Below are 19,133 nucleotides of genomic sequence, written 5' to 3'. Positions count from 1 at the left end.
GTTCTTTGAAGACCACTGGAAGCAAAAGTACTCTCAGTGAGTTGACACTGGACTTCAGGTTGTGTTATGGCGATCTTTTTGCTGAATCCATCTTCAGGATATCTTTCACGTGAAGTGTATTCAAGTTCCGAGCCCCCGCCGCACGCCGAACGACGTCCTGAAGACGAAACTTTGCGACCGGAAGCAGACCTGACGACGCAACGCGGAAGCAGCGGTGCAAACCGACGCAGCCGTGACCCGACGCCGCGACGTAACCGCAACGCAAGACGGAGGACTAGCGACCTCGACGTTCAGATCGACGGCCACAACGTCACCGCTCTCGTCGATAGTGGAGCCGACTATTCCGTCATCAGTGGGCCGTTCGCAGCAAAGTTGAAGAAAGTTAGGACTGCTTGGGAAGGCCCCGAGATCCGGACCGCTGGAGGCCATCTCATAACGCCCATTGGTGTCTGCGCGGCGAGAGTCACCATCAACAACCGGACTTATCCTGCGAGCTTAGTAATCGTGCAAAACTGCTCCAGGGATGTGATACTTGGAATGGACTTCCTAAGTGACCACGGTGCCGTCATCGACTTAAGAACCAAGTCGATAACCCTATCGTCGGACAAAGCGACACCGCCGGATACGAACCCATGCCAATATGCCCTGAACGTGCTCGAGGATCAAGTCACCATTCCACCTAGATCCAGCATCATAATTCCCGTCGGCACCGAAACGGCTGAATGCATCGAAGGTGTCATCGAGAGCGATCAGCGTTTGCTGCTAGACCGCGACATTTGCGTCGCAAGAGGCATTGCTCGGCTGTATGAAGGGAAAGGAAGCGTGATGCTAACGAATTTCAGCCAAGAATACAGACACCTGAGCAGGGGCACGACGATTGCGTACATCGAAGAAATCTTGGCTGTCAGCGATGCGTTTGCCTTTTCAGATTCTGACGAAGCTACAACGACAACCGCAATGCCTGAGCCATCCTTCGACGTAAACCCAAGCCTTCCCGCCCGCCAACAACAACAGCTCCGATGCCTTCTGAAGAAATACAAGGACTGTTTCTCGTCGTCATCACGGGTCCGGCAAATGCCCCTTGCTAAACACAGTATCATAACGGAAGAAAATGCTCGACCACTCCGTCAGAGTCCCTACCGGGTTTCGACGCGAGAAAGGGACGCCGTTAAGAAGCAAGTCGACGAAATGCTACGCGACATCATCCAGCCGCCCAAGAGTCCGTGGGCGTCTCCCGTAGTGCTAGTGAAGAAGAAGGATGGGACTCTACGTTTTTGCGTCGATTATCGTCGCCTGAACAAAGTCACGAAGAAGGACGTGTATCCCCTTCGCCGGATAGACGACACCCTTGATCGACTCCAGAACGCGAAGTACTTTTCGTCGATGGACCTCAAGACCGGCTACTGGCAAATCGAAGTCGACGAGAGAGACCGAGAAAAGACGGCCTTTATAACACCAGACGGCCTCCTCGAGTTCAAGGTCATGCCCTTCGGTCTTTGTTCGGCACCTGCGACATTCCAACGAGTTATGGACACAGTGCTGGCTGGCTTGAAGTGGCAGACGTGCCTCGTATACTTGGACGACGTCGTTGTGTTTGCCTCAAGCTTCGACGAACATCTCCGGCGCCTTGAAGCCGTACTTGAAGCAATCAAGACCTCCGGCCTCACCTTGAAGCCTGAAAAGTGCCGCTTCGCGTACGAGGAGCTCTTGTTTTTGGGTCACGTTATCAGCAGGGATGGTGTTCGCCCAGACCCGCGGAAAACAGTTGCCATCGCTGGCGTCCCGCCAGCACCAAAGCCGTGCGCCGTTTTCTAGGCTTGTGCGCCTACTACAGGCGCTTCGTCAAGGAATTTTCACGAATCGCCGAGCCGCTAACTCACCTTACCAAGACCGACGTGCAATTCAAGTGGGAAACGGCGCAAATCGAAGCATTTGAAGAACTGAAACGACGCCTTCAGATGCCTCCGATACTAGCGCATTTCGATGAATACGCCGATACAGAAATCCACACCGACGCAAGCAGCGTAGGACTCGGCGCCGTCCTTGTGCAGAAGACTGCCGGGCAGGAAAGGGTCATCAGTTATGCTAGCCGGTCGCTATCAAAGGCAGAAACGAACTATTCCACAACGGAAAAGGAGTGCCTAGCGATCATCTGGGCTACATCCAAGTGCCGCCCCTACCTCTACGGCAGGCCCTTCAAAGTTGTGAGCGACCACCACGCATTGTGTTGGCTAGCTAACTTGAAGGACCCTTCAGGTCGGCTCGCACGGTGGAGCCTACGACTTCAAGAATTCGACATTACCGTCGTTTACAAGTCCGGAAGAAAACATTCCGACGCTGACTGCCTGTCTCGAGCCCCCGTCGACCCGCCGCCGCAGGACGACAAGGAGGACGACTGCTTCTTAGGAACCATAAGTGCCGACGACTTCGCCGAACGACAGCGAGCGGACCCAGAACTCAGGGGCCTTGTGGAATACCTCGAGGGCAGGACCACCATTGTTCCGAAGGTATTCGCGCGCAGACTGACGTCGTTTTTCTTGCGCAATGGTGTTCTCCTAAAGAAGAACTTCTCACCGCTTCGAGCCGATTGCCTTCTCGTGGTACCCTCGACATTGCGGCTAGAGGTCCTCCAGGCTCTGCACGACGACCCGACGTCTGGACCCCTGGGTGTTTCTCGCACGCTAGCAAGAATACAGGAGAAGTACTACTGGCCGCGCCTTTCCGCCGACGTCACCCGTTACGTAAAGACCTGCCGGGACTGTCAGCGACGCAAGACACCGCCCACTAGGCCAGCCGGACTTCTGCAGCCTATCGAGCCACCACGGCGGCCGTTCCAGCAAATCGGGATGGACTTACTGGGGCCGTTCCCGACGTACAATACCGGAAACAAGTGGATCGTCGTGGCAACTGACTACCTCACCCGCTACGCCGAGACAAAGGCCTTGCCCAAAGGCAGCTCCGCCGAGGTAGCCAAGTTCTTCGTGGAGCACATCGTCTTGCGTCATGGCGCCCCAGAGGTTCTCATCACCGACAGAGGTACGGCGTTTACGGCTGTCCTAACTCAAGCGATCTTGGAATACAGCCACACAAGCCACCGCCGGACCACCGCGTACCACCCACAGACCAACGGCCTGACCGAGCGTCTCAATAATACTATCGCCGACATGCTGGCTATGCACGTCGACGTCGAACACAAGACGTGGGACGCCATCCTTCCATATGTGACCTTCGCGTACAGCACGGCCGTACAAGAAACGACGCAGATGACTCCATACAAGTTGGTCTACGGACGGAGCCTGGCAACAACGCTCGACGCCATGTTACCAAACGTGACCACCTACCTACAGCACGCCGAAGAAGCACGACAGCTGGCCCGCCTGCGAATCAAAACCCAGCAGCACACCGACAGCCGTCGCTACAATCTTCGACGACGCTCCATTGAGTACCAGCCCGGCGACCGTGTCTGGGTCTGGACGCCAATCCGACGACGCGGACTGAGCGAGAAGCTTCTTCGCCGATACTTCGGACCGTACAGGGTACTTCGGCGCCTGGGCGCACTCGACTACGAGGCTGTCCCTGACGGCATTTCGAACTCTCAGCGGCGCCGTGCACGACCTGAAGTCGTCCATGTCGTACGCCTCAAACCATATTACGCGCGTTAGCGAATCTGAGGACTGTCATTTTGCTTTATTATTGTACTTTCTTGCTTGTGCTTATTGTTTATTGTACTTTGTTGCTTTATTCTTGTTATTTATTGTTGCATGCATTGGCCTGTTCTGTTTTAAGCATCGGGGCGATGCTTTTTCAGAGGGGGGCATTGCCACGGGCGTTTCCTATTATCAATTTTGCTTTATTCGGTTTTCGCCCACAAAGACTGTCAGCAACGCTCAGCGCGAACCGCGCCTCATTGTTCGAGAAGCTTCCCGATCATTGTAGATCGTTTTTGTTAAGATTGCGCGCAAGACGCGCAAACTCGAGCTCATTCTAGAATTTGCACGACAGCCAGCGATAACGCTGGAATATTCGACGGCACATGTTTAAATGCCGACACGCTTCACCGCTTGTCAGTTGTTCGACGGACGACGCCCTGTTCGCCGCTATCATTGTACAGCGTGTATTGCTGTAGTTCTAGTTCTCAGTTTCTCGGCCACAAGTTCGGCCAAATAAACAGTTTCATCTCGGACGTGCTGACTGTTGTCTTCGTCGACGTCACGACCACGTCACAATATGGTGCGTGTGAGCGTTCAGTACACAGGCTTTTTTTTTCACGTTCCCACGCGCGGAAGCACGCAGCACACTCAAGGTCGATGGAAATGTTATTGTGAAGTAGACTAAAGTGCATCTCAAAACGACATCTTGCACCTTCAGTAGTGCAGGCACAACGTGCGATCAGCAAGAAATGACCCTTGATAATTGTTTGCATCGCTCACTTTATGGGAGCTTGTACAGCAACGCGCATAACGGTGGCAGCTCGTTAACTGACAGCTTTAGTTGGGCATCCGCAATAGCCCCGCGGACACAGGCTGCTGTTGGAACTGGCTGGCAGATAACTTCCGCAGAGCTGCAGCAGACGCCCAGCTAAAGCTGTATAATTAGTGCCTACGAAACCAGTACACTCACCGTTAACTGGCGCCCGTTGTCCGTATCCGCAGCTCCATGAATATTCCGCCCTCCAAGCGTCACTTCGTGCACGGAGCCGGCGTCAACACCACCGAAGACGCGCATGAGCATGAGACTGATGAAACTTCAGGACACGCAACCCGCGTAACCAACGCAACCACGCAACACATTCCATTAGACGAGGAGACTGAGACGACTGTGAGAGAAGGCAGAAGCGACGCGCCACCCCGGCGCCAACCCCGTCTCCGTCAGCGAGCAATGCGCCACAACGGCGCCAAAGGGCAAGCGCGCGATATGTATGGCGTATACGGCGGCTCTTTCATGGTGGAAGCCAATCGAGACGCGCTTCAGGATCGTCCAGTGACTCCTTCCGAAATGCGAGCTCTTTTTCTCTGCGTGTACTTTCCAAAAGGCGTCACATGGACGCCCGAAGAGAGCCACGGTTCCATGACCCTCTTTTGACTTTTTTTTTCTTAGAGTGTGGTAGAAAAGAACATCGCATACAAAGTGCGACGTATGGGATATTCTTGTAATTTTCGCGGCGCTGTTTATTGGAGTGTTGCTTTAAAAGCAGAAATATGAAAGAAGTATTCACAGCATTGAGTTTCGTGTCGCATTTATCGAGAATGTTAGGCCATGATAAAGTAACAGAAATAGGCGTAACGTTGAATCGAGTACTTCTCTTATTTTCGCCGACTTCCTCTAGCCTAGCTCATAATTAGTATTGTGTACTTGTGTTCTAATCTTGAAGAATACACATAAAGGAGACGTTTCTGGCCCATTTTATGGGCAATCGTGGAACTTTTATTTAGCGAAGTGGAATGTTGTGACGGTAGATGAAGCCGAGTCGTAAGAAAGATGAGACGCATTGCAATATAGATTCAACAATTTTGGTAAAATGCTGATTTACATGGTGCAGGGCTGTAGTATGTCAGTTTAAATGCTTGGATTGCTGGAAAACTCAGAAGCCAACGAATATGTTAAAGGCGTATAGCTAAGTTCAGAAGTGCGCCCCCTCCTCCTTTTCTTACCTGGCGGCTCGTAATACGGTAAAATAACCCAGGTGTAAAGTCATCATCATGATTTCACGCTAATATGAATGGATCTACATGTAGACCCGTGGTTTCATACTAAACTTTTTGAAAGAGACACATTCGTTTTCAGTTTTTTAACACTGATTCTACTAACTATCATTTCAAAGTTTAACAGATAAATGTACAGGGATTTTATTGTAAGAGGCTTTTTTTCAATCTGTACTACTTGAGTAATTGGCCTTTTCATCCATTCAACGCACTAGCATAAGCGAATATTGCTCTCGCGGCAGCAACACGCAAATCAGTGGGCACCTTCAAACAATCTTCCTTTTCTCTCCAGTGATTTCCTTGCTCCCTTCACACTGGCGTTGAGCCGTGTTCCGTTATGGGCTCGAGCAAATAACACCAAAGTTCTTTGACTAAAAATAACCGCTCTCACGACACACGCGATTTTTCATGCAGAGTCCAGTGACCATGGAGTTTGAGGAGGCGCTGAAACTCGTCGGGGAATTTGGATCTTTCCAATGGCTCCTCATCGCCTACCTGGGATTCGTCATGGTCCCGATGCACTCCATAACAATGGCCGTGCACGTATTCACGCTACTCGAGCCGCCACACTGGTGCCGACAGCCGGAGCTCGAGGAGACGTTCAACTTGACACCCGAGCAGGCGCGCGAGTTGGGTGTGCCTCGCGACTCAGACGGGAAATGGAGCAGCTGCGCCGTGTACGATGTGAACTTGACAGCACTGGGCTCCTGGACACCGGCACGGTACCTTAACGGGAGCTTGCGTTCTCTAAGCAACCTACCAGTGGTGCCCTGCAGGTCCGGATGGCACTACGACTACTCACTCGTCTACCCGACCATCGTATCCCAGGCACGTTAGAGATCTTACTTAGAACTTGTGCCGCAAGTTGGCCAGGCTGGTAAACATACATGACTTAAAATGAGTAGCGCATAAAAAAAAACGGAGGCAGAAATAAAGACGCAGACAGGACAACCTATCTACGCTGCTTTCTTTTGCCTCCATTTTTGCTCATTTCAAGTCATACAACGACATAACTGCATTGATTTGACCTCTAGCAGCGCGCACGCACAAAAACGAAAGACGTTCATAAAATAAATCCCTTTGTCGTAGCTTAAGTTCGCACGTGCATGTGCAAGGAACACGTCTGTATTTCGTTAGAACAAGGCTGAACAATATTAAGTATCTTTGAAAGGATCATACACTGATGGAATGCCATTAGTATGAGGATGTTGAGAATGTTTAGCAGGTGCGCAGTTTTATAAAGTAGGATATTAGCAACGGAAAGAAAAGCTGCAGATGTTTAGATGGGATTTTACAAGGCCATTAACATACACTAAGACCATTACGACCGTTTTGATACGATGACTTTTCTGTTGTAGTTAAATGCGGCCCATTTGCTTGAATATAAGAGGCTTTTAGCGAAACTTTTAGCATATGCGGGCAATCTTTGTTATACTACTATCATTCTTGGCAGCTGACCATTCGAAATCCAGTAAGAATTGGTTTTAAATGAAGGCAATTTTTTCTAGGCACGTTTGCCACCACGCTACAAGCCTGTATTGACATTTACGTCTCTTGCAAAAACAGTTTAGGCTAAGCTTCTACCTTTGCCGCTTGCGCTTCTGTAGTTGAAAATTCATAAAATGTTTCTTTTATTATGTGAGACCAATTTTTTTAATGTCAGATAGCACTACTATTTTTATACAAACTATTCTAGGCTTTCTGAAGGGCGATGTTGCAGATAGCCTACAAGTACGAGCGTATTGCCACGGCCGCTACATAAAAAAAACCTGTTTTTTATGTAGCGGTCGTGGTATTGCTATCTATTTGATATCATGCACTATGCCGGCCATAAATTTTTGCGGCCAAGGTTTCTATTGACCTCACCACATTTATGGTGATGTGCTATCGTGTTGTTATTACTTCAGTGGCCACTTTGTCTTCTTAAGATAAATAAATCGCAGCTGAATGTACGCATTCTCAAGCCACAGCTGCATGGCTAGCGCACGTTCAATTTTTGTTCATTGATAAGTGTGATGAGGTGCCCTAACGCCGCTCAGAAGACGACGAAGCGGCGCCGAAAACGTGCAAGCACGCGCACTTAGGAGTATTCACCCATCATGAAGATGCCTCCCTGCACGTGCCCGCGTGGCGCGAGAAAAAAAAAAGAAGAAAAGGAACAGGCCACGTCGACCGACCAGAAGGAGCCAGGAGCGGGTGCAGAGAAGACGCGTTGGCCTGGTCGGACGTCAGCGTTCGGGAGGCCAACATCTGTCGGAGGGACCCGGTCGAACGTCAACGCCCGAGCGACCTCGCAACGACGCGTCTTCGGCCCCGGCGCCCAGCAGACGCAGAGGAGCCCGCGACATCCCGCCTGGCCCTTCTCAAGCAAGACCCGCAACGCATCCACGACGCCAAGTCAAGGCCCGTAGCGTGAGCGCGGCGTTTCCTTGAACTTTTTCGTAAAGACGCTTCGCGTTTTGATTTTCTTGCTGTGCTTTTGTATTTATCTCGTGTGTGTGCATTTTTATGTCAGAATATATGTTTGTGTGCCGTGCCAGCTGCGTCCTCTTCCTTGCGGCCCTAACGAGCGTCTCTGACACCACGCATTAAACCTGCTCCCCGAACCGACATCACAACAATGGCGTCCGCGACAGGACTTTCTCCAACATATACTAAGAAGGTCGGAGCAGTGCAGTCAGTGATTTAGCGAAGGGCTGCGTGGAAGATGGACATGGATAAAATAATTCTGGCGGGTGCGAAACTTGGCTTAGAAGGCGATGAGCTTAGAACCTGGGCAGATCAACAGTCCAACAAAGCACGTGACGAAAGAGCCGAAGCACGGGAGGCTGAAAGCCGTAGGCTTCAGTTAGAGCGCGAGATTGTAGATAAGATGTTGCGCCTTGAAGAGCTTCGTGCACAGAGAACTGCGACTAATACAGCTGATGAGGCTGAAGCGAGCGCGGCAACGCCGAGCAAAAAAATGATCAGCCCTCATAAACTTATCCCCCTCTTCAATGAGGACAGGGACGACCTAGATGCTTACATTCAGAGGTTTGAACGTGTAGCTGTCGGCGAAGAATGGCCGAAAGAAAACTGGGCCTCTGCTTTTAGCCTTTGCCTCACAGGGAAAGCCTTAACAGTAATAGGCCGAATGTCACCGGATGATTCTTTAGATTACGAGACGCTGAAGTTAACACTTCTACAAGAGTTTCGATACACTAGCGAGGGCTACCGTGAGTGGTTCAGAGGAGTAATGCCTGAAAATAGAGAGACAGGCCGTCAGTTCGCAGCAAGACTTGAAGGATACTTTGACCGGTGGATTGAAACCGCTAGAGTAGAGAAGTCGTTCGAGGCTCTAAGAGAAAAAAATTATTGTAGAACAGTACATGAACCGTTGCCACAAGGGTCTCGTCGTCTTCCTCAAGGAAAGGAAATGTTCATCGCTTAAGGAAGTGGTTACCGCAACAGATAATTACCTAGAAGCACACGGTCAAACAACCCTCGGCCCTAGGCAAGCTTGCGGGACTGATGAAAAGGCTTCAGGTGATAGAGAACCAAAACCCGCTTCGAGGAAGTATGAATATCGAAGTACAAAGAAATGCGACTTGTGCGACAAGTTTGGACACAACGCGGCTGATTGTAGAAGATATACAAAGCCTAATGCTTCCTCAGCCTGTGGAAAATGTGGACGATATGGACACCGCGCTGACAACTGCATGCGCAGTTGGAGCGGTACCCCTCAAGCATCCTGCGTTATCGATCCCCAAGAAAATGAGGAAACCTTTGTAACGTTAGAAAATGGACTAAAAATCCCGGTTGTAAATGCCGCATTTGGCAAAAATTCACCATACATCGGCAACTTGCCCGTGCCGAAGGGACGAATTGGACCAAGAACCGTTGATGTGCTTCGGGATACAGGCTGCAACACGGTGATAGTACGAAAAGACCTTGTGCCATAGGAGTGTTTTACTGGGAAGAGCAGCCCGGTGTTCTTGCTGGATAGAACTGTGAAGTACCTCCCAGAGGCTGAAATCGATGTCGAGACACCGTTTTTTCAGGAAGGGTCGTCGCCAAATGCATGGACGATCTCTTATACGATCTCGTCCTTGGGAACATAGAAGGTGCATTTCCAACGGACAAATGAATTGGACTACAGCCTTTCGTTGAGGAACACCCCAAGGCTAGACCTCAACGATCACCAGACAGCAAAGAGAACGATACCCAAGGCGCTTTGCAGTCCCAAGGTAATTGTAACAAGCCACAAGAGTCCTGTATGCCTGATCGACCCTATCACGTGGCCGCTGCAAAGCAATGTCAATGCAAATGTCAATGACGCTCTGGCTGTCCCTTTTGCAGAAAGACAACCTGACCGAAAGAAGCTTATTGAACAGCAGAAGCAAGAAAGCACGCTTCGGAAGTGTTTTGACTCATTGGGCAAGCAGTTTATCTCACGTACTGGACATGAGTCCAAATTCGTTGTTGAAGAAGATGTCTTGTGCAGAAAGATCGTATTTTCTTCAGGAAAGGAAGTGAAACAGTTGGTAGTACCCAGAACATATACGCTGACCGTACTCAAGCTCGTGCATGAAGGTCTCATGGCAGGACACCAAGGAATTAAGAGGACTACAGATAGGGTGACCGCCGAGTTCTACTGGCCGGGTATGAGCGAAGATATAAAAAGATTTGTCAAATCTTGTGATATTTGTCAGAGGACGATTCCGAAACACCTTGTGGGACGGGCCCCTTTAGGAAACATGCCCATTATTGACACTCCATTTGAGAGAGTTGGGATTGATATAATAGGACCTTTGAGGCCTTGTTCTGCCAGTGGAAACAAATATATTTTAACAATGGTCGATTTTGCTACCCGATATGCTGACGCCGTAGCTCTGCGGACCATAGAAACCGAAAGCGTGGCAGAAGCATTATTACAAATGTTTTCGAGGCTTGGCTTACCTCGCGAGATATTGAGTGACCAGGGCAGGACCCTTACGTCAGAGCTAATGGCAGAAATTAGTCGCCTGCTCTCCATCCGCCAAATGACTACCACACCATATCATCCAATGTGTAATGGCCTGGTGGAGCGATTTAATGGCACGCTAAAACGAATGCTTTGCCGTATGTGTCAAGAGCAAGCGAAAAACTGGGACGGATATCTGACTCCTCTTCTCTTCGCGTATCGGGAGGCTCCAAAAGCCAGTTTAGGATTTTCTCCCTTTGATTTGTTATACGGCCGGCATGTGCGAGGTCCTATGACAGTCTTGAAAGAACTCTGGACGAGAGACGCACTAGACACGGAAACCAGAACTATGTACGAGTATGTTGTTGACTTGCGAAACCGTCTTGAGGAGACGTGTAAAACGGCACAAGAAGAGTTGAAACAAGCGAAAAGCAGCCAAAAGGCTCGCTACGATGCAAAGAGCCGTCCGCGTGAGCTCAAACCTGGTGACAAAGTACTGATACTATTGCCCACAGAAAAAACAAAGCTATTACTTCAATGGAAAGGTCCCTTCATGGTCGCTGAACGGAAAAATGAAGTGGACTACTTAGTTGACCTGGGCACGAAGAAGCGCTTGTTCCACATCAATCTACTGAAACGTTACGAGAATCGAGACATCGTCTTTCACGGGCGAACTTCAGCAACATGTACAGTTAAAGCTGAAGAGGGCAAACAATCAGAAAATGAAGACATTCCCTTTGTGCCGCTAGCGAAGACACAGAATTACAATGATGTAGAAATTTGTCAGGAAGTAACACCTGAAGAAGTGGAATCGCTGAGCGGGCTCGTTGCAACATTTAAAGATATATTTTCTAATCAGCCAGGCCGAACTGATCTTGAAGTATGTCACTTAGAATTGACAACACAGGCCCCTATTCAGGTAAAACAATATCCAATACCTTTTGCAGTTCAGAAGGCCGTAGATAAAGAGATTGATGACATGCTTCAACAAGGCATTATAGAAAAGTCGGTGTCACAATACTCGTCACCTATTGTTGTGGTGAAAAAGCCAGATAACACAATCCGACTTTGCGTCGATTTCCGGCAAGTGAAAAAAATACTACGCGATGACTGCGAACCAATACCCCGAATAGACACTATGTTCGGGAATGTGACCAAGAAGAGATACTTTTCAAAGATAGATTTTGCAAAGGGGTACTGGCAAATTCCCATGTCAGAGGAGTCTAAGCCCATCACGGCTTTTGCCACGCCATCAGGCCTATACCAGTATAGATACATGCCCTTCGGTCTGAAGACAGCACCAGCAGTATTCACAAGACTCATCAGGAATGTAGTAGGTGGTCTACCAAACATATATCATTACTTCGATGACGTGTTAGTGGCGACCGACACATGGTATGACCAGTTAGAAACCCTTCACATGCTATTTTCGCGAGTGAAACGCGCAAATCTCACAATCAAACCTTCAAAAACGCAGCTCGGGTTTAGTTCGATTCAATTTCTTGGTCATGAAATAGGAAATGGCACCATTAAGCCGTTGAATCTCACAGTAGAAAAAATCAGGAACGCCCAGCCTCCACAGACAAAGAAACACGTACAGTCCTTTTTAGGTCTTGCAGGGTATTATCGAGATTTTATACCTGAGTATGCCCAGCTCACATACCCTTTGACCGAACTTGTAAAGAAGCGCGCACTCAATCGAGTTGCTTGGACAAGCGAACATCAAACCGCCTTTGATAGAGTGAAAAGCGCACTTGCTAAGGAACCAGTACTAAAGGCTCCTGATTTTACACTTGAGTTCGTCCTGAGAACCGACGCATCAGAGCAATGTTTAGGGGCTGTGCTCCTCCAAAAACATGACGCAATATTGCATCCAGTAATATACGCCAGTCGAAAGCTGTTGCCACGAGAAGTAGCCTACTCCACTGTAGAGCGTGAATGTCTAGCAGTAGTATGGGCAATCAAGAAATTTCATGTATTCTTGTATGGTCGTCATTTCATATTAGAAACAGACCATCAGCCCCTACAATACATAAACTCAAACAAAGTCTTCAATACGCGCATCCTCCGTTGGAGCTTGCTTCTGGCCGAATATGATTTTTCGGTACGTTATATCAGTGGGGCAACTAACGTCGGTGCCGACTACCTGAGTCGCATTTCATGTGATCCCGCATGTGATCATAAATGAGCACCAAATAGTCAGGCTCTTCTGGTGATATAAGTCGTTTGGTACAGTTTGCATATATGTTAACGTTGGATAAACATTGAGTGCCTCATGAGTAACATGACCGTGACGGGCGTTTATCTCTCTACGGTGCATGTTTTTGTGTGTGTCAGTGTTTCCACGGAACAATACGATAGTGTCTGTAGTGTGTGACTATTTCGTGTGCCAGTGTGTGTGCGGTCGACAGTGCGAATGGCATCCACTTCACGTTAAAGTGTTCCCCTAGAACACTTCTTCAAATGGGGGCTTTTCAGATGAGGTGCCCTAACGCCGCTCAGAAGACGACGAAGCGGCGCCGAAAACGTGCAAGCACGCGCACTTAGGAGTATTCACCCATCATGAAGATGCCTCTCTGCACGTTCCCGCGTGGCGCGAGAAAAAAAAAGAAGAAAAGGAACAGGCCACGTCGACCGACCAGACGGAGCCAGGAGCGGGTGCAGAGAAGACGCGTTGGCTTGGTCGGACGTCAGCGTTCGGGAGGCCTACATCTGTCGGAGGGACCCGGTCGAGCGTCAACGCCCGAGGGACCTCGCAACGACGCGTCTTCGGCCCCGGCGCCCAGCGGACGCAGAGGAGCCCGCGACATCCCGCCTGGCCCTTCACAAGCAAGACCCGCAACGCAGCCACGACGCCAAGTCAAGGCCCGTAGCGTGAGCGCGGCGTGTCATTAAACTTTTTCGTAAAGACGCTTCGCGTTTTGATTTTCTTGCTGTGCTTTTGTATATATCTCGTGTGTGTGCATTTTTATGTCAGAATATATGTTTATGTGCCGTGCCAGTGGCGTCCTCTTCCTTGCGGCCCTAACGAGCGTCTCTGGCGCCACGCATTAAACCTGCTCCCCGAACCGACATCACAACAATAAGAAATAATGAAGCTTTCTTTCACTTTTATAGCTGGACTGGGTGTGCGGTGAGAATTGGAAAACGTACATCTCCCACACCGTCTTCTTCGGCGCCATGTCTTTCGGCGTTGTTTTGTTTGGCGCATTCAGTGACATGTAAGTGTTCCGCACGTTTACTTATTTGCGTGCTTTACCGCACTGTGGTTAATGACGTTCCAGGTATCATATATATGACTAGAAACTACAAAGCAGTGCATTGCAAGTCGTAGGGTTGCGGCTTACCGTAAACACTAAGTGACTCTTCCTTTCGCGCTCAGCGCACTTTTAAATGCGAAGCATTTCTTAGCGATCTTCTGCGACTTTGAGTTTATCTATCTATCTATCTATCTATCTATCTATCTATCTATCTATCTATCTATCTATCTATCTATCTATCTATCTATCTATCTATCTATCTATCTATCTATCTATCTATCTATCTATCTATCTATCTATCTATCTATCTATCTATCTATCCGCCTACGACTTTGTGGTCTCCTGGCCGTTTCATTAAACGGATGTATACCAAAATTGGTATGGTATACATGACCGTATTACGAACATAAATGACAAGTCATATCATGAAAATCATGACACGCATGTCATGAACAGCATGATTTACATTCCACGGCCTTGGGGCTCTTGTGGCCGTTCCGTCAATTTCATATATACCAAAATTGGTATGGCGTGACAAGAGTTCATGGCGAACATAATGACAGGTCCTAACGTGCAAATCATGACACGCATGTCGTGTGCAGCATTATTTACATCACATGGTCTCGGGGGACTAGCTGCCTATTAAATGAATGGATATATACTAAAGCTGGTATGACGAGACATTTCTCTATGACGAACATAACTGACACGTGGTAACTTGAAAATCATGACATTCATGTGATGTACGACATGATTTACATACTACACTCCTGGCGCACTCGCGGCCGTTTCGCTAGATTTATATACACCAGAATTGGCATTGCGCGATGTGACTGTATGAAGAACATGAATAACAGGCGGTAACATCAAAACCATGACATGCATGTCATGTATGTCATAATTTACATGCCACGCTCATGGTGCATTCGCGGCCGTTTCGCTAGCTTGATATAACCAAAATTGGTATTGCGCGACGCGACGGCAGGACGAACGTAAATGAGAGTGATAACGTGAAAACCATGTCATGCATGTCATGTATGCCATGATTTACATGCCACGCTCATGGTGCATTCGCGGCCGTTTCGCTCGCTTAATATACACCAAAATTGGTGTTGCGCGACGTCACTGTACGACAAATATAAATGACAGGTGGTAACTTGAAAATCATGATATGCATATCATTTACGGCATGATTTACATGCCACGCTCACGGTGCGCTCGTGGCCGTTTCGCTAGATTGATATACACCAAAATTGGTATTGCGCGATGTGACTGTATGAAGAACATGAATAACAGGTGGTAACATGAAAACCATGACATGCATGTCATGATTTACATGCCACGCTCATAGGATATTCGCGGCCGTTTCGCTAGCTTGATATACACCGAAATTGGTATTGCGCGACACGACTGTACGACGAATGTAAATGAGAGGTGGTAACATGAAAATCATGACATGTATGGCATGATTTACATGCCTCACTCATGGTACACTCGCGGCCATTTCGCTCGTTTGATACACACCAAATTTGGTATTGCTCGATCTGACTGTATGGCGAACATAAGTGACCGGCCCTTACATGCGAATCATGTTCTATGCATGTCATGTACGGTATGATGTACATGACACTGTCATATTGCGCTTCCGGTTATTCCACGGTTATTGGTGCTATACTACGGTCTTTGTTCTTTTCTGCACGTACGTGTTTATGGTAATATAGAAAGAAGGGGCTGATGTATAATAATAACTGTGAGGGTTTTGCGTTCCAAAACCAGGATATGATTATGAGATACGCCGTTGTGGAGGGCTCCGGAAATTTCCACCACTAGGGGTTCTTTATTAACGTACACCTAAATCTAAGTACGCGGGCCTCAAGCATTTTCACCTCCATTGAAAATGCGCCCGTCGCGGTGATCTAGTGGTTATGGCGGTAGCCTGCTGACCCGAAGGTCGCGGGATCGAATCCCGGCCGCGGCGGCTGCATTTTCGATGGAGGCGAAAATGTTTGAGGCCCGTGTACTTAGATTTAGGTGCACGTTAAAGAACCCCAGGTGGTCGAAATTTCCGGAGCCCTCCGCTACGGCGTCTCTCATAATAATATCGTGGTTTTGGAACGTTAAACCCCAGATATTATTATTCCTTGAGGCTGAGATAAGATAAATGATTTTTCTTTTTGAGCGTGAGCCCTTTTCAGTGTAAGTAGGTGGAGTATGTGTTACATATACAAGGAAAAACAAAAGATTTTCTACGGGCGCGGTCACATGTTCGGCACATTCTAATGGCCTTGACTTACTGTGGACTGCAGTCAAAACATTTTTATGTAACACTCATCAAGAGATATTTTCCGTGTTATGCCAGACAGTTTGAAGATAGGCTGAACAAAACTAGTGCGATCATGTAAAGACAAACAAACATGCAACGTTCATGAAATCAATATGTGAGGCTGATAACTTGCGAGAAAAGATGATGCATGCGCGACTACCGCAATATATTATACGCCGTGTTGAAACTCATATTCTATATAGGTTGCTTACAGGGAATACGAATTTTGAAGTTAGGAAATGCTGACAAAAAATAATGAAATATATGCAGTACCAAAGCAAATATGAATGCAACATCAAATACGTAGAATTATCTGAAAATTGCTGCCGTCAGTTCAGTCATCGACCCATAACATTGAAAACAGAACAAGACAGGGCAGCGCACAACATACAGCGTTGAGTGTTATGTTTCGTGTCTTCACTTTTCAATGATACACCACATACGCATATTAATGCAACCCATGTCATTCTTTGGCAGATTCGGGCGCATTCCCGTTACCGTGGCGGTCTACATGCTAGCCGGAGCGGGAGCCGTGGCCACCTTCTTCACCGAAAGCTTCTACGTGTTCCTGGGAACTCGGGTCATTGTGGGAGGAGTCCTACTTGGCATCTATACGAACCCCTTCGTACTAGGTGAGCACGAATAAAAATTGCGTGGCATGCTTCCCGTAGTGCAGACGCTATGCTGCCGGCAACGTACAATGCGTTAATACTGAATTTCCCGGGTTTCTCTAATGTCGATATGCTGGAAGGAAGGCAAAACAAGGCCCCTATGATCCCGAGTGCCTCGAATCTTTGATGTTTGCAGCCAATTCTGGAAAGTCCTACGAGAGAACGGTAAAGAAAGTTCCCGGTAAATGTGACATGGCCTCATACCTGGTAATACTGTCCATGTTATGAGGGCCGAGGTACCTTTACTCACACATTTTCAGAATTACAACAGCATTGGCACCTGCATCCCTCGTGGTGTTTCGGGCTGACTTCGCGATAAATCTAAGGTCAGCGCTATTTCCGTTGTCATCCCCTTTGAATGATTTGACCGTGTAACGATAAGACAAAGATGACATTGATGTCCTGAGGATAGCAGGCACCGATACGTAATAGCTAAAGCATTTCTTTTTTAAAAATCAGAAGTTTGCCCAACGGCACACATTATAAACGTATAAATGGAGGCCGGCTTTGCGCGATGTACAGACGGGTCCACTGTTAAAGGGAACACTTGCGTTTTGGGTATGTGCGGATTTCGTTCTCCTGCAATAGCATGGTGGCTTAGATCTGCGTAACACTATTGGTGGCTTACAGTTCCGAACTCTTATGATAAAATGGTAACGTGCACAAACAATCTTTCCGCATCCACTAGCCGTTAGGGGGCCAAAAAATTAAAGTTGCTCATTCAACTGTTCCGTTTAAGAGTGGACCGTACTGTACGTCAACAGTACTCTATAGTTGGACCCACAGGTGCCACGAATCATAGTCCAGTGGCTTCGCGCCGTCGTATCTGATTCAGGACAGAACATGTCCATAATAGGTGATTGATGGTAGCGGCGGACGCTTCAGCTGTAACATATGGGCAAGTATCCCAAATAGTCCATGACGATGTTGTATTTTATGTACGTAATTTTATGCTCGTTTCTCTTTCTTGCTTAGTGCTCGAATACATGCCTCCGCAAAAGCGCATGCTTATGGGAGGTGTGTTTGGGTTGGTATACCCTCTTCTGGGCGCCGCTTTACCGTGGGTGGCATACGCAATTGGAAACTGGCGCCTTCTTAACGCCGTCATCGTAGTACCTGCCCTCATTGGGACCGTTGTTTCCATGTGAGTATTGACGGTGTGGCTTTGCACATTTGGCAGGATTAAGAATTCAAATCCCACGTAGTACATCAGCGATGCAGTATGCCGTACGAAAATGCACTTGTGAAACTATGAGCGCATTTTCTCTCATGCATACAGGGTGTTTTTTTATACATAATGCAGATTTGCAATAAACGTCCTATGACAGTAAGGCTCTTGCCGTTTTCGCACGTGAACTCTACGCCGAGGCGGGAATATTTTACCCCAGCTGAAATAACACTGTTGATACTAATTAACAAAAATCCCTTATTTAACTTTTTAATTAATGATTTGACGGCTGTTGTGTATCCTCCTCAGTCCCAAGAATGCAATAATGAAAAAAAACTTTTGTGAAACTGATTTATTTGGCTTCATGCCCATGGAAACAAACAGAGAAAAATTGCGAACCCGAAATATTAAGCAGTTGTATCAAACTTTGATGGTACCCATTTGGGTACTCTGGGTCTCAACGAGCGTGAAATGTCAGGAAGCAGTGGCGGTTCTACGAACTTAGAAATACATCGTACTTCAAGTATGTCGCTGTTCATTTGCGACCGCATGCTGGGCGGCGGCACTTCATTTGAGATGTGAGCTTTTCATGCTGCGGGAAGTGTCTAACCTGGTCGTGCCGCACCTCATCAGGTAGAACTGGGATTATCTTGATCCGCTTCACAACGCTCGATGATGGCTGTTCATCGGTCTTTGAACTGAGGCTTGATCTTATCCCCTGTTCAGTGTCAACTTTTAGGAGCACATTCGCTATGTTGGATTTGAAATCCAGAAGATTTGGTCAGTCTGTCTGTCTGTCTTGGGAGCCAGAGGCTTTTCACAGTCTCTCTGGTATTCAAATCCAGCTGCTGCAGCAAGCAAGATAAAATAAATGTGCAGAAACTCGTAGTGTCCATTTGCGCGTTCGGAGGGAAATTCTGTAGTACGAGATGCAGCGATCAGTTAGGTCTACTCTATTCATGTTTGTGTTGTACTTGCTCACCACGTGAGGCTGCGTGACTAGTCAGGTACTGGTTAACCAGTGATGTCAGGTACAGGTAGCTACTAGTAGTCAGCTAGTGATGTCA

This window comes from Rhipicephalus sanguineus, chromosome 11, assembly GCF_013339695.2.
Source record: "Rhipicephalus sanguineus isolate Rsan-2018 chromosome 11, BIME_Rsan_1.4, whole genome shotgun sequence".
NCBI lineage: Eukaryota > Metazoa > Arthropoda > Arachnida > Ixodida > Ixodidae > Rhipicephalus > Rhipicephalus sanguineus.
Note: the sequence above shows the minus strand (reverse complement) of the source record.